Below are 23,583 nucleotides of genomic sequence, written 5' to 3' on the forward strand. Positions count from 1 at the left end.
TTAACCTATATGTTATTTTTTCTAATGGAATACATTTATTCATTTAAATTTAGTAGTTTCTTCCTTTTAATTTGGTTATGTATTCCATTAATATTTAAAGTCATATAGTTCAACATAGCCCTTTTATATTTTGTTTATCTTCTCTTTCCGTTTTTCCATCATTACCTTTCCTCCTTTTCCATTTCTGTTTTCTTATTTTCAACTCTTTATAAGACAACATTCCTACAACATCCAACATTTTCCTTATTCTCTGGATAGGAAGGTTAATGGTGCATCTGGATTTCACTCAGATGGCACTTGAAGACGCCTCAGTGGGAAAATTCTCACAGTCTTTTTCCCAGGGTAGGCAAATTCTAGAAGTAGAGGGGATGTTCAAGGTGAGAGGGGAAGGATTTAAGAGGGACCAAAGGGGGCAACTTTTTCACTCAGAGGGTAGTCCATATCTAGAATGAGTTGCCAAGGAAACAATGGAAGTGGGCACCTGAGGAGATTCACCAGAATGTTGCCAAGCACTGGAAGGCCTGAGTTAGAGTGAGATGACAGATAGGTTGAGTCTTTATTCCAAAAAAGTGTAGGAGGTTGGGGGGTGATTTTAAAGAGGTTTACAAAATCATGAGGGGCATGGATAATGTGAATGCTTGCAATCTTTTTCCCAGGTTAGCTGATTTTAGAAGTAGAGGGGATGCTTAAGGTGAGAAGAGAAGGATTTAAGAAGGACAGGAGGGCAATATTTTCACTTGGAGGGTGGCCCACATCGGGACCGAGCTGTCTGAGGAAGCTGGGGAAGTGGGCACAATTAAAAAAAAACGTTCTAAAGACAGGACCAATTGCATGCAAATGAGATTACCCAGAATGCAAACTTGGCCGGTATTGACGAGATGGATGGGGCCTGTTCTAAGTTGTGTGACTCTCTAATTCTCCTGCTCTCTATGCACAAGTAGCCCAGAACCCTGATCTAAAACATTGATGTAAAATTGCTCAGAATTTAATTGAATTGTTTATTGCCTTGTGCAGCAAGACACAAGAATATGCTTTGTTTTACAGTCTACCCAGCCAAGTGAACATATTCTTAAGAGTATCAACATTTTAAAATAAAATAGCATTGCAAAGGAAAACAGTCCACTTCATTTCCACACCGACATCTCTATCCATGGCCTAGTGCGGTGCCAAACGAAGGATATCCACAGATTGGAGGAATAACACCCAATGTTCTGTTTGAGCTCTCTCCACAGACAGCATAACACTGACCAGTTTCTGTTAACCTCCTCCCCTGAAATTGTCCTTGAATCTGGTGTTTCTTGTTTTCAATTTAATATATCCTGTGCCAGAGGTGGGTGAGGGGAGTTGGAGAACAAGAGTGTCCTGGATGAAATTTGTTCTTTAATATGTTGGCTGCCTCCCTGAGACATCGCAAAGGTTGACAGTCGATGGAGCGGTGGTTGGATTGTGTGATGGCCTCACCTGCATTCACAACTCTCTGCAGTTTCTTGTGGCCTTGGAAGAGCAGTTCCAATATCAAGCTGGATGTATTAACAGGAGATTTTCTATAATGCATCTATAAAAATTGGTAAGAGACATTGAGACATGTTACAGTTATTTAGGCTTCTAAGAAAGTTGAGGCAATGGTGCCTTTTCTTCACTTAGTGTCAATGAAGTTGAGCCAGGACAGTTTGTTGGTGATATTTACACCTCTGCCATCTACACCTCTGCCATCTCCACCTCTGTACTGTTGGGGTGTGTGTTCTACCTTGCTTCCTGAAGTTGATGACATCCTGCTTCATTGTGTTGACATTTGGGGGGGGGGGGGGGGGTTTCCACGACTATCTCCTTCCTGCACACTGTCTCATAATTGTGTGAGATCCATCCAACATCAGTGATGTCATCTGCAAATATGGACAGAGTTCGAGCAGTATTTTGCCACAGAGTGATTAGTGTATAAAGAGTGTGTAAAGTTTCACTGGATTACCTCTTGAAATAATTGAAAATTTCCCAAACTAGAGATGTGTTTGGACAAATTCCATTCCAGAGATTTGCAGAAAGATTTTGAGCTCAGAGATGTAACCTCTACAGAATTAATGCCTGTCTCACGTTAAACAAGTTCTGACAATCTGGAAGAGGGGACAGAGTATAGTGAATCTCAATTTTCTGATGACACTAAATTGAGTGGAAAAGAAAATTGTGCAGAGGATACAGAGCATCTGAAAAGAGATATAAATAGATTAAATGAGTGGGCAAGAGTCTGACAGATGGAGTACAATGTTGGGAAATGTGAGATTTTGCACTTTAGAAAAAAAAATGGAGATCAGAGTATATTTTAAATGGCAAGCGATTGCAACATGTTGCCGTGCAGAAGGACTTGGGAGTGCTTGTGCATGAATTGCAAAAGGTTGGTTTGCAGGTGCAGCAGGCTATCAAGAAGGCAAATAGAATGTTGGCCTTCATTGTGAGAGAGATTGAATTTAAGAGCAGGAAGATTATGGTACAGCTGTTCAATGTACTGGTGAGACCGCATCTGGAGTATTGCCCACTCTTATGGTCTCCTTACTTGAGGAATGATGTACTGGCTTTGGAGATGGTGGTAGAGGAGTTCACCAGATAGATTCCAGAGATGAGGGGGTTAGCCAATGAGGAAAGATTGAGTAATCTGGGACTGTACTCGCTGGAATTTAGAAGAATGAGAGGGGATCTTATAGGATCGTATAAAATTATGGAAGCCATAAATAAGATGGAAGTATGTAAGTTGTTTCCATTAGTGGGGGAGTCTAGAACTGGGGACATAGCCTCATGATTCAGGGTAATAGATTTAGGATAGAGATGAGGAAAAAAACTGCTTTTCCAGAGTGTGGTGAATCTATGGAATTTACTGCCCATTGAAGCAGTGGAAGCCACCTCAGTAAGTATATTTAAGATAAGTTTGGATAGATTTTTACAAATTAGGGGAATTAAGGGATATGGGGAAAAGGCAGTAGGTGGAGATGAGCCCATCGTCAGATCTGCCATGATCTCATTGAATGGCAGAGCAGGCTTGATGGCCTGGACGAGCTACTCCTGCTCCTACATCATATGTTCTTATAAATTCCCTCACAATGACCCTCGAAACATATAAGAACATAAAAACACATGATGTATGATGGCCCTTGTTGGATATTGAGTTCATGTTGCAGGGAATTTGGGGTGCATATCTTTAATCAACCCTTCCTCATTCTCCTTCAAGTTCCCTAATCCGGAATTTTCTCATGACCAAGTTTTTTTTTTTAATTTTAAATTTTTTATTTTTCACACCATAAATCACATTAGCCATGATATACACTATTTCTTTTTCACACATATACAGTGACTTTTTCTCCCCCACCCTTTCCTCCCAAACCACCCCCCCCTCTCATCCATTTTAGGTATACAATCTAGGTTGCATTAAGCCAGTCAGACAATGTTGTCATTCAACAAAATTACACCAGAAATTCTACTGAGTCCATTCTTTTCTTTCCTTCTCCTTCCATCAACTTAGGTAATGTTTGTCCCCGGTAGGTTTTCGCTATTGTATTTAATGTAAGGCTCCTATACTTGTTCGAATATTTCAATATTATTTCTTAACCTATATGTTATTTTTTCTAATGGAATACATTTATTCATTTAAATTTGGTAGTTTCTTCCTTTTAATTTGGTTATGTATTCCATTAATATTTAAAGACATATAGTTCAGCGTAGCCCTTTTATATTTTGTTTATCTTCTCTTTCTGTTTTTCCATCATTACCTTTCCTCCTTTTCCATTTCTGTTTTCTTATTTTCAACTCTTTATAAGACAACATTACTACAACATCCAACATTTTCCTTATTCTCCTATTTCTATCTTATTTATTCCCAATCTCCCCTTCACCTCCTGAGTTGTCCTTTATCCCTTGTCGGACAACCACATCTCCCCTCACCATTTGGATTTGCGAATCCACTCGCAAGCGTCAACTGATTTTGCAGTGACCGCTATTTCCCCCCACCCCGCCTCCCCCAGAAAAGATTTCACTTTTCATATGTCACAAAGGTCACTCTTTTAATTCCCTCCTTATTCTCTCTATTCCATTACCTTCCCTTATTAATTCTTGTCTATACTATCTATATTTTCCTCTAAGTACAGATACATTCATGTATGCTCATTGTCTCTATTCACTCTTATACCTCTTTACCTGCATACATATCAATCGTGATCATTTTTACTCTCATTACCCGTCTTCATCCATCAGTCTATTTTTGTCTTTACCCACATACATATCAATCGTGATCATTTTAGCTCTCATTACCCGTCTTCCTCCCTCAGTCTATTTTTGTAATTGTTCTGCAAATTTTCGTGCTTCTTCTGGATCCGAGAATAGTCTGTTTTGTTGTCCTGGAATAAATATTTTCAATACCGCTGGATGCTTTAGTATAAATTTATACCCTTTCTTCCATAAAATCGCCTTTGCTGTATTGAACTCTTTTCTCTTCTTTAGGAGTTCAAAACTTATATCTGGATAAATGAAGATTTTTTGCCCTTTATACTCCAGTGGTTTGTTGCCCTCTCTTACTTTTTCCATTGTCTTCTCCAGTACTTTTTCTCTTGTAGTATATCTTAGGAATTTTACTACAATAGATCTTGGTTTTTGTTGTGGTTGTGGTTTAGAGGCCAATACTCTATGTGCCCTTTCTATTTCCATTTCTTGCTGTAGTTCTGGACATCCTAGGGTCTTAGGGATCCACTCTTTTATAAACTCCCTCATATTCTTGCCTTCTTCATCTTCCTTAAGGCCCACTATCTTTATGTTATTTCTTCTGTTATGGTTTTCCATTGTATCTATTTTTTGAGCTAGTAGTTCTTGTGTCTCTTTAGTTTTTTTATTAGATTTCTCCAATTTCTTTTTTAAGTCTTCTACCTCCATTTCTGCTGCTACTGCCTGCTCTTCCATCTTGTCCATTTTCTTTCCCATTTCTGTTAAGGTCATCTCCATTTTATTTATTTTCTCTTCTGTGTTGTTTATTCTTTTTCTTAAATCCTTAAATTCCTGTGTTTGCCATTCTTTAAATGACTCCATGTATCCTTTAATAAGAGCAAGTATATCCTTTACCTTGCCTTTCTTTTCTTCTTCTATTTCACCGTACTCTTCCTCTTCCTCTTCTTCTTCCTCTGGGTTGCGTTAAATCTGCCTCACGTTAAATCTGTGACATTTCCATGTTGGGAATAAGGCTCTCACCATATGCCCAAACAATGCCTAGCCTCTCATAATGTTATATCCACCTCCTCCACCTTCCCAGCCTCCAGAGAAAGCAATCCAACTTTGTTCAACCCCTTCCTCTTGCTAATTACATTCAAGCAGGGTTATCCCCACAGTAAAGTCTTTTTTATTAACCAAGATCTGTACTGTAGTGTCTCTAGAATTAGCAGCAATGTTCTTTCTCTTTGATGCAGATTTTAAACTTTATTAATGCCACAGGAAAAGCTTTAAAGGATGTTTTTTTACCAACAGCTTCATTAAACCTCTGAGATGATGAAATTAGGTGAGAGTGTATTATCATAGACACAAATACAGTATACATGTGCACCATAATTCTTACTTGCTAAACATGTTCACTAGATAGCCCAATTAGAACAGTATAAATCAAATTACTACAATATGCCAAGGCAGAAAAGGAGATAATAACTATCAAAGGACAGATAAACATTCAGTTACAGTTAGTGCAAAAAAAAGTGTGGTACTTTAGCACAACTCAGTCAAACATCATCTGCTGCTGCTTGTTGTAAGATGCAGTTTGGTCTTTTGGCAGGGCACCTCATGGTCAGACCTGACAGCTGAACCTCAAGACCTTGTTTGGATGGCAGAGAGAGACCTCCCTGTACAGCTAGACTCTCACTCCCAGTGCATGCTGCCCTCATCATCTCATGCTAGTGAGATGATGCCCACCTGTTAGTGGACAGTGGCTTCACTAAGAAGGATGCAGTGGTCCATGCTGAGGTTTGTCCTCAGCAGCTGAGTAATGGAGGACAAGGGGCTGTTCCCAGGGACACACACTGAGGCAAGCATCAAAGGTTATCGACTCTGTGAAAGGGTCCCCTTAGTCTACCCGAAACTTGTTGATCTTCTAGTGGAAGAAGATGCCTTCAGGTGACTGCTGCTGAGTGACACACCCCAGGCTCCAGGAATGCACAGAAACTAATACCGAGGCTCTGTGGCATGTTCCACAGTCTGGAGTCCTGCCACCACTGGACGATGAAGGCTTGAGCCTTGTGTAACATCCTCTCAAGCATTTCATGCTGTATTGTTTGTAGGAAGCAGAAGTGGTTTTATTGGTTTGTCAGAGAATGTATTATATCAATGGTACAGTGAATGTGGAGAGTATATTTTTGGGGAAAAAAAAATCAATGTGCAACTTGCAGGACATGAAGGTACTAGAGAAACTCAGCAGGTCATACAGTGTCCATCAGAAGTAAAGGGTGGCTAACCCTTTTGAGTCTGGGCCCTTCATCAGGAATGGTGGTGCTGGCTGGTGCTTCTCATTCTTCACCTAAATGATCAGCAGTCACGCCTTAACTACAGAGGGTCCACCATCTGGACCCCTGCTCAACACTACTGACCTCGTTTGCACGTCTACGTCCACATCTCTTTGATACATCACAGTTGATGATGATCATGACTTTATTGTCATACACATTGTACAATGTGCATGAGCACAAAATTCTAACCTCTTGCAGGTGAACAGTTATTGTAAAAGTAAACTGTAACAGTAAACTAATTAACTTAAATTCAGAGACAAGAAAGACCATAAATATTCGCAGTAATGCTCAGGCAAAAAAAAGTGATGTGGACAGTGCATGATCAGTGTTCTAAGGAGAGGTTCAAGGGTTCTGATCGCTGTTGGAAAGAACTGTTCTTGAACCAAGAAATGCTGATTTTCAGGCTTCTGTACCATTTACCCAAAGGTAGCCATGAGAAGAGGTTGTGGCCAGGGTGGAGAGGGCTCTTTATGTTGTTGACTGCCTTCTTGAAGCAGCACCAGGGCCAGATTAAGATATAAGGGGGCCCTAAATTGTGCCGGCAGGGGGAAGTGTGACAGCAGCGCAGGAAGTGCCGGCTGGCACATATGCAATGGGGGGGGAGCGAAGTGTGTCAGGAAGACCCTCCCCCCTACCCCGAGTGAGTTTCTGATGCTGACCCTGCATGTCCTCCGTTTTGGTAAGTTTGAAATAGTTTTAATTATTCTTAACAAATTGTGATGAAAGGTTAAATAATTTTTGCTACCACTTCTTTAAGCTTTCATGTTTTCCTCCAATCTCCCCCCCAAACAGCCATTATATAACACTAATAGTATTACTTATATATAGATATCAATTTCAAACGTTAAAAGTATTCGCTCTAGAAGTGTGCCCCTGTAGCGGGATCACTACAGTTATAGCTTGAGGTATAATGGGTTATAATGGCTCAAGGTAGAAAGAAGATTCTCGCACACCAAGGGAGTGTAATCGACACTGGCTTTATGGGGCTGCAGCTCTGCCTTTTGTAGGTAGCCGACCGTGTCACCTCCAGGGTGGCTTGAACAAGGCTGCCTGCTGATTGGCTGTTCCGGATGCGCAGGCTCGGATTGGACCCCCTGCAATCCACTGGCAGTGATTGGTCGATTCGACCGCTATTCCTACGGCCTATGGGAGCGGGCGTCTCATCCCGTGTGCTGTCTACCTGATCGTCATGTTTGACGGCTGTTTGCTGTGTCGGCCTGCGTTGCTACACTCAATACTTTTGTTTAGTCTCCATTTCTTTCACAAGTTGGGAATCGACAAATTGTGCACCGGCTGTGAGATACCACACTCACATAGTCCGTGTTAATAACCCCGATTAAAGGTGATAATTGCCTAACCGTTAATGATTTTAACCAATTATTACCTTTAATCGGGGTTATTAACACAAACTATGGGAGTGTGGTATCTCACAGCCGCTGCACAAAGATGAAAATGAAAATGTTTAAGTTAAGCAGCCAGTGAGTCATTCATAATTCATAGTACATAAAGTGATAGAGCAAGTCAGCAAGCATTTAGTGTGGGGCCCTTGAAAATGTGCCATATGATACATTTGCTACTATGTTAATCCGGCACTAAGCAGCACCTCATGTAGATGTCTTCAGTGGATGGGAGGTCAGAGCCTGTGATAGACCTTGGTATGTTTGCCAGCTTCTACTGCCTTCTGCCTTCCTGGGGAGTCAAATTGCCAAATGAGGCTCTGATGCGATCAGCCAGCATACTTTCCATACAATTATAAATGCAGCTATCAATGGCCTACGTGTTTCTACAGCTGGAGGGACTGAATGAAGTGACCTCAAGGCTACACCATTAGTTGGCAATTTTTACACAGAAATTGCTGAATTATTTCAAAATAATTGGCATACTTACCTCCGGTCTGTTCCAATGTGGTCGTTTACACAGGGACACTTTTACACAGCCTTCCTGTGTAGCAGCATTTGTCGGTCGGTGAACATGGGTGAACCCTCCCACAAACATGGGTTGACATTGATGTGGATGTACAATGTATGTCCGATGCACATCATCACCATGTGGACATTGTCAGTGACATTGTATTCATTAGGCCCGTTTCTTACGGAGTGGCTGTGGTGATTTTAGATTGTAGCTGCTCCATAAAAATGTGTAGTGGTACCAGTGGGAAAAATTAAGGGATGGAATTTATGTAATAAATTTCGTATCGACATTTTTACACTGTCACCAGATCAGAAAATTTCCTTAAATTTTCTGCTCTTGAGCGGTTGTGTAAAAGTGCCTAAAGTCTCTGGACTCTGGGAAGGCCAGACCTACCCTTTTTGCATTGAGCTGTCTTCTTTGGCTTGGCTTCGCGGACGAAGATTTATGGAGGGGGTAAAAAGTCCACGTCAGCTGCAGGCTCGTTTGTGGCTGACAAGTCCGATGCGGGACAGGCAGACACGATTGCAGCGGTTGCAGGGGAAAATTGGTGGGTTGGGGTTGGGTGTTGGGTTTTTCCTCCTTTGCCTTTTGTCAGTGAGGTAGGCTCTGCGGTCTTCTTCAAAGGAGGTTGCTGCCCGCCAAACTGTGAGGCGCCAAACTGTGAGGCGCCAAGATGCACGGTTTGAGGCGATATCAGCCCACTGGCGGTGGTCAATGTGGCAGGCACCAAGAGATTTCTTTAGGCAGTCCTTGTACCTTTTCTTTGGTGCACCTCTGTCACGGTGGCCAGTGGAGAGCTCGCCATATAACACGATCTTGGGAAGTCGATGGTCCTCCATTCTGGAGACGTGACCCATCCAGCGCAGCTGGATCTTCAGCAGCGTGGACTCGATGCTGTCGACCTCTGCCATCTCGAGTACTTCGACGTTAGGGATGTAAGCGCTCCAATGGATGTTGAGGATGGAGCGGAGACAACGCTGGTGGAAGCGTTCTAGGAGCCGTAGGTGGTGCCGGTAGAGGACCCATGATTCGGAGCCGAACAGGAGTGTGGGTATGACAACGGCTCTGTATACGCTTATCTTTGTGAGGTTTTTCAGTTGGTTGTTTTTCCAGACTCTTTTGTGTAGTCACATTGAGCATTACAGCATTGAGCTGTAAATGTTCCTTAATTCACATTTCCGCATGCTCAATGGAAGGGCAGGGTCAAAAACTGGTACTGAAGCCAAAGTTTGTGACCATCCCATTTTCTTGTCACCACGATGAACAAGTGGGTATCTGTAGGCTGGTAATTGGAGCAGCTGGTCTCACTGCTTGATAATTTCATCTGTGTTTTCCTGTTGCGTGAACCTCTCTCTCTGAACAAATCTAATTTCAGAATGTGTCCCTTGACACTCTTCGGGTTACATGTAAATGCAAGTAGTGGAGAACAATAACAAGGGAGAGTGAATTGGGATGCAAAGTGTACCATCTAAAAGCTGCTCTATTGTTTCTTGAAGAAGCTTAATGCAAAACTACTTCCTGCCATAAGCCCTGGCTGCACTATAAAAACTAATTCATTGGCTGTAAAGCACTTTAGGACATCCTGAAGTTGTGAAATGTTCTATATAAATGCAAGGATTCTTTTCTTTTGATATTCATTGCACTTCATTGCTAATTAACATGAGACTGGTGAGGGCCATTTTATGGAGATGTTTTAATGGATCTGAAGTTTCCTGGATATTTTTGCTTCAGTGTTGTGCTCACTGGGTGTCTACCTGCTTTGGTTAAATAGGTCCAGAAAATGTTACAGTTATAAATTTTATGAAGCGAATAATATTTTGTAGAACAGTTGTGCGCATTGACTGAATTGGTGTAATGGAAAACAATAGGGAACCACAATGATCTCCTTATGTTTTCGATTATATCATACTGATCCAAATTCTCCTTTCAGCTGGAAGCAATAGTCTTGGGACACTTTCTCAGCAAAGTATCTGTGGGGAATCAACCTTGTGCGGAGGCGGACTCTATTTAAGTATGAACCACAATGAGTTCAGCATCTCATCCAAATATGGAAGCAGAAACATATTTTCTTCATGGAACAGATCCATTCAAACCCAGCTGACTTGTTCTTGCTCCTTGAGGCTCCCAAGGCTCATGAATTCATCTTGCAATTGCACTTGTTGCAGAACAGTAGGCATGAGGCAGAGGAGGTGAAGAGGGAGAGGACACATTTCAGCAAATGCTAAGCTCAAAGCCCCCTAGAACACAGGAGATCTGGTTGGTCAAATGAAGACAGAAGTTATACTGCTAGAGGACATGGGTTTGGAACTACAGTGAGATCTGGCATTGACCCCTTTAGTGTTTACATTTTTTAAGGGGCTTGGTGACTAATTATTGATTCTCAGAGGCAAAGAGTGATACAGTACAGAAACAGGCTCTTCTGCCCACTGTCCATGTCAACCCATTTGCACTGACTACATTTACCACATCTATGCAATAGGGGCAATTTACAGTGGGCAATCATTCTATCAATCTCCATGTCTCTGGCATGCAGGAGGAAATCGTTCCCATTTCTTCCCGACCCCTCACCTTTTTTTCATCTGCCCATTATCCTTTCCCTATCTGATTTTACCTATCACCTACCAGCTCATTTTCTACCCCTCCCTCACATGCTTTCCATCTGCCCATCATTATTTCCCCATCAGGTTTCACATATCATCTACCAGCTCCTACTCGACCTCTCAAATACCTGGTTTCATCTACTTACCTTCCCTTCCATGCTTGCAGGACGGAGATGGCTGGGAATTAAATATTCAGAGTTATCAGGCAATTTGGTAGGATTGGCAGGAAGATAAGGGAGGTGGGGTAGCATGCTTAATTAAGGATGAGATCAGAGTGGTAGTGAGAAGAAGATATTAGGCCCTTTCAAGAAAGAAAAACGCCCGTCTGTAAAGTTGCAGGTTCTTTGCCCTTAAGCCTAAAGACTTACGTCTCTGAATGTGCCATGGCCAGCTCCGAGGCGCAAATTCCAACTGTTGTGGGGAAAGATAAGCGCTCGCCACCTGACCTGAATGTACAGCTGCTGCAAGCAGCTGGTTAGGGACGGGCAGATGACGCTCTCAAGGCAGGGGCAGTGGGTGGGAGCTGTCAGGTGGTGGGCTGGAGCCGACAGGCAGCGGGAGCCATCAGGGCAGCAGGGACTGGCAGGAGACATCGGGGCAGCGGGGGCTGTCAGGGGCCATCAGAGAGTGGCCAGGGTGGGCTGTGATTGCCTCACTGGGCCGCTTCAGCCTTTGGGGCCACTTTCTGTGGCTCAAAACACGGCAGAGCAATGGTCGTCTTCCCAACCCATAATCCCCCACGCAACTGGAACTGTTCCGGGAAACACAGAGTAGTTCCAGCTACGTGGGGGATTATGGTTAGGAAAGACGGCCGTTGTTCTGCCGCGTATTTATGATGGGTGATGCTATGGCGCCAATTACCCTGCCTCCATTGGATCCAGAGGGCGCTACGAGGCGCCGCTCAATATGAATGTGACACTGCAGCAGCCTTTTAGGGCTGCTCCCTGAAAGGTAAGTTTTAAGTTTTCGATCGGCTCTTGTAGCGGCCTCCAGGTGGAGGCCTGGAATGAAGTGGCCTCCAGGCACAAAGGATAAAATTGTGGATTCAGTCTTGAAGAAGATTAGGAATAGAAAGGGGGAAAACACTCACAGGAGGGAGCAGTCTAAAGGCAATGAACAAATAAATAACTAAAGCAGGAAAAATGGAAGTTGTTGTCATGGGGATTTTATCTTTATCAATTAGTCAAATCCAACTTGGTTGCCTCATTACAAGAAGGATGTAGAAGATTTAGAGAGGGTGCAGACGAGATTTACCAGGTTGTTGTCTGGATTGGAGAACATTTTTTATATAGCAAGGTTGACAGTGCTGGGTCTATTCTGTCTGGAGTGATGAAGGATGAGAAGCAACTTAATAGAAGTGTGTAAGATTATGAGGGGCATAGACAGGGTGGAGAGCCAGCACATTATTACAACAATAGCAAATACCAGAGGATATTTATTTAAGTAGTGGAGGAAAAATTAGTGGACATATTGGAGGTAAATTTTTGTACAGAGTGGTGAGTGCCTGGGATTCATTGCCAGGATTGATGTGGAGGCTGGTGCACTGGAGATCATTCAAAAAAACTCTTAGATAGGCACATGGATGTAAGAAAAATAGAGGGTTATGGGCTCTGAAGTAGGAGAAGATTACATTGTTGTTAAGTAGGTTGATGTAGGTTGGCTGAAGAGCCTGTACAGTAATGTTCTAAGTTCAATGTTCGATCAAGATGGTTGAAGCAACCTTGAGGACGAATCCATAGACAGTATAATTTTTTTTAACAAATGGCTCTGGTTTGAAATGTTGATTATATATCTTTGCCTTCTATTGATATTCTGTGATCTGCTAGGTTTCTCCAGCAAATCTGTGCTTTTACTAATTTAGTTGAACAGCAAGTTACAAAATGTACAAGGAAGCATGTTATCAAAGATTTGGACCTATATAATGAGACAGGTAAAATAGTGATCTCACTTTAGCCCTTTTCACGCTGCCAATTACATCTGAGTTAAACTCACCAGTATCGCGGGACAAATCGTGCGGTGTGAAATAACATAACTAGGCAGGCTGAGTACTCACCAATTGCCAACCAGGTTTGATTAGTGACATCAGTGCCTGCGGGCATGTGTCACAGTGGAGGGAAATTTGTCATTGTTTGCTCTAGTCTTAAATTGGCATTCACAAAAAAATCAGAATAAGCTCCGTTTATTGTGCAACTCAGCCTGCCTATTTGCCTCCTCATCCTCCCTGATTCTCCTCAAATGCTCCATGAAACAGCAGTCTTCTTTGGCCAGAGTTTTAAAAACATCATTGATAACTGTGCTCATGAGATTTGCCTGGTTTATAATACAACAGAGTTTGTATTCATTGGAAAATCAAATCTATTCTCCATTACTAACTGCATGATTAGACTTCTGGTGAATATGTACCATGTCACTTGTGACATCATTGCTGGAGGCGGTACCCCCTTAAAATCACAGGTTGCAGAATTACCTGCAAATAATGGTGTGGCATGAAAGGCTCCCGGGGTCAGCTTGTCCGTTGCCTAGGAGAGTTGGCAGTGAGAAAGGGGCTATTGTTAGAGATCTCTTGGGAAGAGTGGTCACAGTATGGTTGAAATTTAAAAACAGATCAATTTTGGATTTCATATTTATTGTCAGAGTACAAACATGACCCTGACCCTAACCCTAGCCCTTTCTTTTTTCTGTGGGTGAGGCAGAATTACCACTTCCTGGTAATGCAAAAAATACTGTACATAGCGTATACATGTAAACAAATACAGACTGTAAACAAAAACCAAATGTAAACAAACTGTGCAATATAGAGAGAATTAAAAAAATTAATAAAGTGCACAAGTAAGAATCCTTAAATGAGTCTCTGAGTTTATTGTTGACGAGTCTGATGCAGCTATTCCTGAACCTGGTGGTGCGAGTTTTGGCACCTATACCTCTTCCCTGATGGCAGTAGCGAGAACAGAGCGTGTACTGGGTGGTGTAGGTTCTTGATGATTGCTGCTGCACTCCAACTGCAGCATTCCCTGTAGATGTTCTCAATAGTAGGGAGAGTTTTGCCTGTGATGTCCTAGGCTGTATTCACTACCTTTTGGAGGGCTTTATGCTCAGGGGTATTGGTGTCCCCATACCAGACCGTGATGGAGCCAGTCAGCACACTTTCAACCACCCATTTTCCAGGGTTTCTGGTGTCATCTCAAACCTCTGCAAACTCCTGAGGAAGAAGTGGTGCTGTCATGTTTCCTTCACAAGTGGTGCTGTCATGTTTCCCAAGAACTTCAATGTGCTCACCCTCTCCACCTCTAATCCCCCGTGATCACTGGATTGTATACATCTGGCTTTTCTTTCTTGAAGTCAACAATCAGCTCCTTAATTTTGGTGAGAAATTGTTTCATCAGGCGGTTGCAGTAAGGATTTAGAAGAGATTTGCCATGTTTAAAAAATTTACAAGAGTTCTTTGAGGATCCAATGAGCACAATGGATAGAGGGGAACAGGTGGATGGGGGTATATTTGGATTTCCAGGAGGCATTGGGTAAAGTGCTGCATTTGCAATAATAATAATAAGAAGAAGGATGTAATGTATTGGTGTGGATGGAGGACTGGTTAAAGAAGAGAAGCCAGAGTTAGAAATGACTGTTGACAATATGATCCTAGAGAGGAGTGAATCTGTGGAATTTTCTGCCCAATAAATCAAGAGAGGCTGCCTCATTAAATGTATTTAAGATACAGATTTATTTTGAATCATAGATGAAATAAGGTTGCTGGGGAACAGATGAATAATGGAATTGAGTCCATGGCCAGATCAGCCATGATATGATTGAATGGTGAGCAGGCTCGACAGGCCAGATGACTGACTCCTGCTTCTGCTTCTTACATTTATCCTTGACCAGCAGACTCAAAGCATCATGGAACCTGAGCCTACAAACCTTGGACAAGCAGAGGCCCAGAATATAACCACGGAGATCACAGCACTGGCAAAGACCCTACTTAAGTCAAAGGACTTGGTATTTCCCGACATCCCATTTTATTGATAATGAAGTGGTGAGTTGATTTGATTGAAAAATATTATAGCCAGTCTGTACAGAGTGAAAATGTTTCAGTTATGCTTTTCACACAGCACAGGGCAAGATCTAAGGTAGCATGTTGCATAGTTGAAGTAAAAACACAATTCAGGAGATTGCAAAGATAAAGATAAAGATGCAAAACCAATGTTTTAGGCTTGAACATTCATCCAGGCATGAAAAATTTAGTCAGGTTCCCAAAGAGAATGGTGGAGGGAGGGGCAGGGGGAGGAGCACAGTTCCAAAGGCAGGAAGTGGATAAGGGAGGGAGGCACACCAGCAAGCAGGGGGAGGAGGGAAGGCTCTGTGATTGGAGAGGGAAGGGAGAGGAAAGCTGGAGGAATGAAAACAATGGGAAAGGGAAAGGAGGGAGAATGAAGAGAGGGCTAGCAGAATCCAGAGAAGTCGATGTTAATGCATTCCAGTTGGAGAGTGCCCTGATGAAAAATGTTGTTGCTCCTCCAATTTATGGGTGGTCTTGGTGAGACAGTACATGAGGCCACGGATGGACATGTCAGTATGCGAATGGGGTGCGGAATTGAAGTGGTTGGCCACTTGGAGATCCCTGTCACTGATGAAGACAGAGTGAAGATACTCAGATGTTCCAATCTGTGTCCAGTCTCTCTGATGTAGAGAAGGCCACAACATGAGCACTGTTGGTGTAGCAGTTATCAATGGGGACTGGACTGGAGTTCGAATTCTGCACTGACTGTAAAGAAGTTTGTACTTTCTCCTCATGTCTGTGTGAGTTTTCTCCAGGGCTCTGGTTTCCTCTCACTGTTCAAAACGTACCAGGGGTGTAGGTTAATGGGGTGTAAATTGAGCGGTGCGGATTCGTGGGCTGAAATGGCCTGTTACTGTGCTGAATGTTTTCATTTTTTTAAATGAAAATTTTAAATTAAAAAAATTGAAATTTAATTTAAAAACACTGGATGCAGTAGATAACTCCTGCGGATACACAAGTGAAAATTTGCTTCAGTTCAAAGGACTGTTTGGTGGTCAAGGTTGGCACCAAAGGGCAGCATCTGTGGGCATTGCCCCCCCAATGAGGTGCTGTGCACCCCCCATACAGTCACGGCTATCCCTGCCACCACTCCCTCCCACATCACTAGCGGCTAAGTTAGTGATTCTCCATCTGCCTCTGACCACATCACTAGCATGCATCAGGCACCAGTAGTGTCTAGTGATACACACACACAATAAAAGGATCGCCCTCGTGTACCACATTGGAGGGCAGGCAGATGGTATTAATGATAGGTAGGTCCCGGGCAGCACCCCCCCCACCCATTGACAGGTAGGTCCCCTGCTTGCACCCCCCCGCCCCTGCTGAGTGAGTCACCCTCTAACATGCATTCTGGCGCTGACCCTGTTGGTGTTAAGTAAAGAGGTGTGGACACAAGTGTGGCACTTCCTGCAGCCGCAGGAGAAGATGCCAAGGGCCGATTAATGGGAAGGGATGAGTGGATGAGGGAGCAGTCCCTATGGAGGGGGGAGGGGAAGATGTGCCTGGTTGTAGAATCATGTTGTAGATGGTAGAAATTATGAAAGATAATGTCTTGGATCCGGAGGCTGATGGGGTGGTAGGTGAGGATAAGGGGAATCCTGATTTTGTTGCTTCTGGGGGCAGAGGGGCCAGGGCAGATAAGCAGGGAATGGAGGGGACACGGGAGAGGGCTGAGTTGATGGAGGTGGAGGGGAAGCCATGTTTGTGGAAGAAGGAGGACAATTCAGATGATCTGGACTGAAGACCTCATCTTGGCGATGAAGAATTTGGGGAAAGGAATAGAATCCTTGCAAAGATGTGAGGAAGTATAGTTGAGGTAGTTGTGGAAGTTTGTGGGTTTCTAAAATATGTCTGTGGAAAGCTTGTCTCCCAAGATGGAGACAGAGAGATTAAGAAAGGGGAGAGAGTTGCCGGAGATGGACCAGGTGAGTTTGAGATCAGGGTGGAAGTTGACAGCAAAGTGAATGAAATTGGTGAGTTCATGGACTATTTGTGGGCTTTGTGGAGTAATCCATGCTGCAAGCCTACAGAGGCCAAGTGCTTCAACTTTTCCTCTGCTATATTGATGACTACATCAGGGCTGCCTCATTCACTTGTAATGAGTTCATCAACTTATCTGCATCTCCTTTATTTCCCACTCTTCTGCTCTGGCCTCCTTTGCTTCCAGAGGTAGCAAACACAGGATTTCCTCTTGTCCTCACCTACCAACCTACTAGCCTCCTCATCCAACACTCTGTAATTTCCACCACCTACAACATGATCCCACCACCAGATACAACTTCCTCTCTCCTCAACTCTCTGCCTTCTGTAGGAACTGCTCCCTCTATGAAGTCCTCCTCAAATTTGCATCGACCAACCTGATTAAAGTCCCTGATGATGACTGTGGTTCCATCCTTACATGTCTCTGTGATTTTTTTTCCCCTTTACTATTCCTAATTTCTACCCAAATGGACTCAACATTTTGCTCCTTACATCATCTCATACTATTGCCCTGATCTTACCCTTAACTAAGAGTGCTACCCCACCTCCCTTACCTTCCTGCCTGTCCTTATTACCTGACATCCTTGGATATTTAATTTCCATTTGTCTTCACCCTGCAACCACATTTCTGTAATGGCCACTAGATCATACCCCTTTGTACTGATTTGTGCCACAAGTTCACTGACCTTGTTTCGAATACTATGGGCATGGGCATTCAGATAAAGTCCCCTTATACCCATTGTGCTTTTAAAATCTGGTAAGTTTTGCCTGTTTTGCACTTGACTTTTCTCATCTCTACTCTTACTTTTCTCTTTTTTTAACTTTTACTTTATCCACATTCTTCTCTTTTACTTTATTTATCCTTTCCCATCTGTTGAACCCACCCACCTACTATTTAGTTTAAAGTCCTGTCCACAGTCCTAGTCAGAGTGAAACATAAAACATGAACCTCAGATGCTGTGATTGTGGTAAAAACATACTAAAATGCTGGAGAAACTCAGCCGGTCTCTTTGACATCTATAGGAGACAAAGATATATTGCCGACGTTTTGGGCCTGAATCAGGTTCTGCTTATTCCTTGAAGAAGGGCTCAGGCCCAAAATGTGACCCCCTCTGTTTGGAATCTGGTGGGAATATGGATTGACCTCTCCATCTGGAACATAATTGGAAGTCAGATCACCAACCAATCAAGGCCAACTTGCCAACTGGTCAGCGCACACCTAGTCATTGGCCCCTTTAATTGCCTCATTGATACCTGGGCTAGACTCTCCAGCTGATGGTACAATAAAGTCCACCACATGTGAGCCATCTTCCTCTTTCTCTTGTAGGATGAACCCAAGCTCCACTCTAGGTGGGGAACTGTGGGAAATGCTAAAGGTATGTTGGTAAGGAGTGCATAGTCAAAGGATTGGGAGCTGTAGTACTGAGTGCCTAGAGTCCCTGGTTTAGTTAGATAAGACCCGTGCCTGGCAGAGATATCAAGGGGTGGCAGGTATCATAGGTTGTAACTTGATTGTAAAGCCTTCTACCCATGAGTAGTTGCGAGTGTATCATTTAAACCGGCGAGTGCGAGTACGTGTGCCTTTTACCCCTGCTGTGATTCCCCTACGTGTGTAAATAATCAGCTGCGTTCAGATGCATTCCCCTTGGGACCTATCCAATTGGTTTCACGCACACAACAGAGATGATCCCCTTTGAACAGTTTCTTCCTTCTCCAATATTGGTGTCAATTTCCATCATTGTACATTGTTACATACAGCCTCTATTTACACCATTGCCACCTCTGTGGCTCCTTGTTGTTACTACCCCCTCTGTTGCTTGAGGGACTTTCCTGCTGGTTTCAGCCCCTCAATGCCCAGAAACAGTAGGACTCTAACTGTTGTCTACATAAAATTGCTGTGTAAACTATAATCAAAGTATCTTCAGATTTTCTTGTTTAACTCTGGACAGTTGTCCTTCCCCACAACACCCTTGTGCTGGCTGCGCCAAGCCTCAGTAGCGACCCTCAGCAGGTGCCAGTTGGCAGCATTCTGTCACCGATTTCTCCCTGCACTGAAAGATCAACAAGAAGAGTATTACATAAATTAAACTTTTACATGTGCATGTAAGTCTGAAAATAGCAGCATGCATATAAAATCAACAGCTATGGGTAAATCAGAGGCCCACCCAGCTTGTTGCTTCTAACCCAGAGAGACTTATGAAGTCCTGTTGGTTGATAATAGGGAGTTGATACTCCAAATAAAAATAGCCATTGTGTTTGACCTATGTGAGGCCCATTTTCATGGTGGTAAAGTGATATTTATCTTGCCTCTCAGAAGTTTAATGACCAGATAAATTCTGAGGTTACATCTTATGGTTACTGCAGACTCAGGAGATGATAATCACAAGGGTGGCTCTCAGTCCATGTGAGTGTTGATTATCTCCTTGATCTCGGTACTCTGCATAATAAACTCAGCAACATTTGAAAGTCATTCAGGGGTGTTGATTTTATGCAAATTCTTTCAACCTTTTGTTTAAAAGTGGAAGGGAGAAAGAGGTAAGCATATCAATGTCAGAAAATTACCTCATTCTGATGAATGCATTGGTATGCCAATAGAATTTCATTATTTACACTCCATATAAATGAATCCAAATGTTTGGCCCTGAATGATTTATCTTTCTGACTAGTTTGTTCCACTCATTCCTTGGCTTGTGCTCAAAAGCACAAGATTTGGACTCCCCCCCCACCCCCACCCCCATTCCATCAGGGTTTAATGGTGCAAATGGCCTAATTCTGCATTGTGCAAAGCACCTCAAATGATAATGAGTTTATTGTCATGCACATTGTGCAAACACTTGAGATTCTTCTGCAGTTGAGTTGAACAGGTTAAAAAAATGACAAAACAACAAGAAAAACTATGATCTAAATATTTAATTGAATTAAAAATACAATAAATATACACAAAAAGATAGATAAATAATAAATATTCAGTTATCCTGGAACACAGCTAACATGGAGTGTTTATTGATGGCACTAACCTTATGCCATTAATTTATTCACAGATACTGTCAAAGTCAAAGAGTTGCACAGCATGGAAATAGGCCCTTCATCCCACCTTATCCATGCCTGCTGAGCTAGTCTTACTAGCATGCATTCTGCCTATATCCCTCTACATCTTTCCTATCCATGGATCTTTATTTTAATTTAGAGATGCAACACGGTAACAGACCCTTCTGGACCAAGAGCCCGTGCCACCTAAATACAGTCATGTGACTGATTAACCTACTAAACCTATAATCTTTGGAATGTGAGAGGAAACCAGAGCACCCAGAGAATGAACAAATTGCTTACACACAGCACAGGATTCGAACCCAGGTTCCTGCTGCTGTAATAATGTTGTGTTAAGCACTACACTAACTGTGCCTGTTTAAATGTTCCACATTCCACCACCCTCTGTGTGAAGAATTCTTTGCTTATTCCTTAAAGAAGGTCTCAGGCCCATAACGTCGGCAATGTATCTTTGTCTCTTATGGACACTGAAAGACTGGCTGAGTTCCTCCAGCATTTTGTGTTGTGACAGTGTATAGATATGGTTTTGGGAGATAAATTGGGGCAAGTTTTTTAGAGTAGGTCACATACAAACACTTTAAAACAGATCTTATTTAAAATACTGGAGCTCTGATAATGCTAGACATATTGGCCCCAGAGCCTTTGCAGAAGCTTTGGAGAGTGTCCAAGAGACTTCACTAATGGATTGTTGTTTACAAAAATGCAACAGATGAAAGAACTTGGAGCCACAGACTATCTGCAGTGGAACTTACTGCTCTAAGAGGGTCATTTGGTTTTGCAAGCAGAGAGAGTTAAACAGGTTTTTCTCTGAGAGAGAGAGAGAAAGAGAGAGAGAGAGAGACACACACACACACACACACACACACACACACACACACACACACACACACACACACAGATCAGTTCTGCAGTTTTACAGTCAGCAGCAGCAATGAGGACTGGAACAGGACAAGCTGGAAAGATTATGGAAAACCCCATTTGGAAGATGGGTTGTGAGTTCTTAGTTCAGCCTGGTCAAAGCTCTTGTGGTTCATGCAAGAGGAGAGGACTGGCTGTTTAAAGTTTCACTTGAAATAAGAGAAACAAAAAGGCACTCTGTGGTGACCTCAAAGAAAGAGGTTATTGTCTGGAGAACCCTGAAGGGGCAAGTTTCATCGACAAGACACTGAAGTGGCTGATTAAAAAAGAATCAGTTGTGGGTGTCCAGCATACAACAAATCTCTCTCTGAAAACCGACAAGAACCTTCCTGAGCAGTAACCGTTTACCTTTCAAGCACCAAAGCCTGGTGAACTTTATAAATGTTAAATTCTGTGCACAGTATAAGAATTGCCTGCAACCAGTGAACTTGGAGGAATGAAAAGTGAGATTGGACTGTGAATCAAATAACTTTTCTGAACGTACACACACATTACATACACGTGCGCTTAGAATTAGAAGGGGGTTAAGTTAGGTTAGTTAAGTTAATAGTGATAAGTTAAACTGTGATCCTGTTTTCATGTTTAAAAATAATTAAAAGCAACTTTTGTTTAAGTAACCATTTGTTGTGGTGAATATCTATTGCTGCTGGGTTTTGGGTCCTCTGGGCTAGTAACAGTGTGTTTTTTCTACAATCACACCATATATTGACTTTCTCACAGAGCTTCTTCCTACTTGTTCCATGCCTCTGGTATTGGAAAGGTGTCTTTCAACAGAAATTGGGAGAACAGGCCTTGCATCTATGTGTAAGATTAAGTTTAGCTCTCTATTCAGGCTCCTGCTAATTTTTTCCTACTTGACAAAGGGTGCAGGTCTGAAATGTTGGTTACTCTTTGCTTCCTATGGATGCTGCATGACCTGTTCAGTTTTTCCAGACCCCACCATTTTCAGTCTGTCTTGCTTAACTCAGTCTGAGTCAAATCTCAGTTTTCAGATTTCCTACATCTGCTGCATTAGCCCAATTCCACAAAGCTGTTGCTATATCTTACCTGGCAGAGGAGCAAAACAGCAGCAGACGAGCCACAGGATAGGCAGGAGCAGAGGGAGATGAAGTGCCACATCTGAACTGATGCTATTGCCCCCGCTCTGCTGTACTCAAATAACTCAGCGCAACACTGGGACCTTTGTGATCGTATAGCTCGAAGCAGCAGTGGGAGGCACATTGTATCTATAAGCCATGAATAGACAGAATAGATGGGGAATTATTTAATCGAGGAACACAGAAAATTCCCATCAATGACCTTATTAAACACTGATCCATAAACATTTACACAATGTTGGAACAGCAAAGTAATCAGGATGAATAGCAATAAGTGAGGGAATGCTAGCCCTACCGCAATTAACTGCGCAAGGTAATAAAGATCTAATGAGTTATTAAATATAATTCCTATTCACTGTGTGAAAGGATTTCCAATTTCTGGAGCTTCTGAACTGTGTCTGGCATGCAGCCGTCACCATCCAGGCTGGCTTAGGTCCTGCAGAACAGATCCTCCATTGGAGTCGGGTATTATCATTATCAGGTGGACCAAGGTACAGTGGAAAGCATTCTTTTGCATGTCAGTCAAAAGCTGTCAAAGAATTGCTATGACTGAAAGCATTTTGTAAACAAAAGGAGAAAAAGGAAAAGGAAAGAAAGAAGGAAAGAAGGAAAAAAGGAGAAAGGAAGGGGGAAGGAAGGAAGAAAAAAGGAAGGAGGGAGGGAAGGAAGGAGAAAGGAGGGAAGGAAGAAAAGGAAGGAGGGAAGGAAGGAAGAAAAAAGGAAGGAGGGAGGGAAGGAAGGAGAAAGGAGGGAAGGAGAAAGGAGGGAAGGAAGGAGGACATCCTTTTAGGGACAATTAGTGATGATGTAGCTGCCTCTGTTGCCCCATATCCAGCTGCCTGCCCTCCACTGCACCACTTCGATCCCAGTCCAGATTTCAAAAAGCTGTCACTGCCCGCAGCCTGGCGCGAAGCCTTGTGTCGCTGTGTGGAGTTCCGCCTTATCTAGTGCCACTGTCTCCCAACTTGATCACCGCTGCCTTGGCGTCTGCCGCATTATCACTGCCTACTGGCATAATATGATCTTCTGTGAGGGAGGTTGATTGTGGACTGTGGTCACTTGTGACCTTGTAGCTGTGGTCAATGGCTGTTCATGACCTTGAAGCTGGGGTCAATGGGTGATTGTGACCTTGTACTGGGGACAGTAGGTTGTTGTGACCTTGTAGCTGAGGACAGTGGGTGATCGTGACCTTTTAGCGGGAGATAGTGGGTGATTGTGATCTTGTAACGGGGACAGTGGGTGATAGTGACCTTGTAGCAGGGGTCAGTGTGTGATTGTGACCTTGTACTGGGGACAGTAGGTTATTGTGACCTTGTAGCTGAGGACAGTGGGTGATCGTGACCTTGTAGTGGGGAACAATGGGAAAGAAAGTAAGGGGAAAGCATCCCCCAAATACACTAATTAATCTACAATTCCCATACAGTTTTCAAAATTGAAGCACTCGGCATATGGACACAGGATGA

General features: G+C 42.9%; 2 long non-coding RNA genes across 3 annotated transcripts; both read right to left on the reverse strand.

Moving 5' to 3' along the window:
- Positions 1 to 978: 978 nt before the first annotated feature.
- Positions 979 to 13,074, reverse strand: LOC138752854 (uncharacterized). The gene is made up of 2 exons (XR_011350990.1): positions 13,019 to 13,074; positions 979 to 1,555 (listed from the first exon to the last, which is right to left on the reverse strand). It is a non-coding gene; the product is annotated as an uncharacterized lncRNA (long non-coding RNA).
- A 4,757-nt stretch (positions 13,075 to 17,831) lies between these two features.
- Positions 17,832 to 23,282, reverse strand: LOC138752859 (uncharacterized). Of its 2 annotated transcripts, XR_011350991.1 has the most exons (4): positions 22,477 to 23,282; positions 22,071 to 22,249; positions 19,223 to 19,494; positions 17,832 to 19,108 (listed from the first exon to the last, which is right to left on the reverse strand). It is a non-coding gene; the product is annotated as an uncharacterized lncRNA (long non-coding RNA). The 2 variants fall into 2 exon arrangements; XR_011350992.1 differs by lacking the exon at positions 19,223 to 19,494 and having other exon boundaries at positions 17,834 to 19,108.
- Between the last annotated feature and the right edge of the window lie 301 nt (positions 23,283 to 23,583).

The sequence above is a fragment of the Narcine bancroftii genome, chromosome 1 (genome assembly GCF_036971445.1).
Source record: "Narcine bancroftii isolate sNarBan1 chromosome 1, sNarBan1.hap1, whole genome shotgun sequence".
Classification (NCBI taxonomy): Eukaryota; Metazoa; Chordata; class Chondrichthyes; order Torpediniformes; family Narcinidae; genus Narcine; species Narcine bancroftii.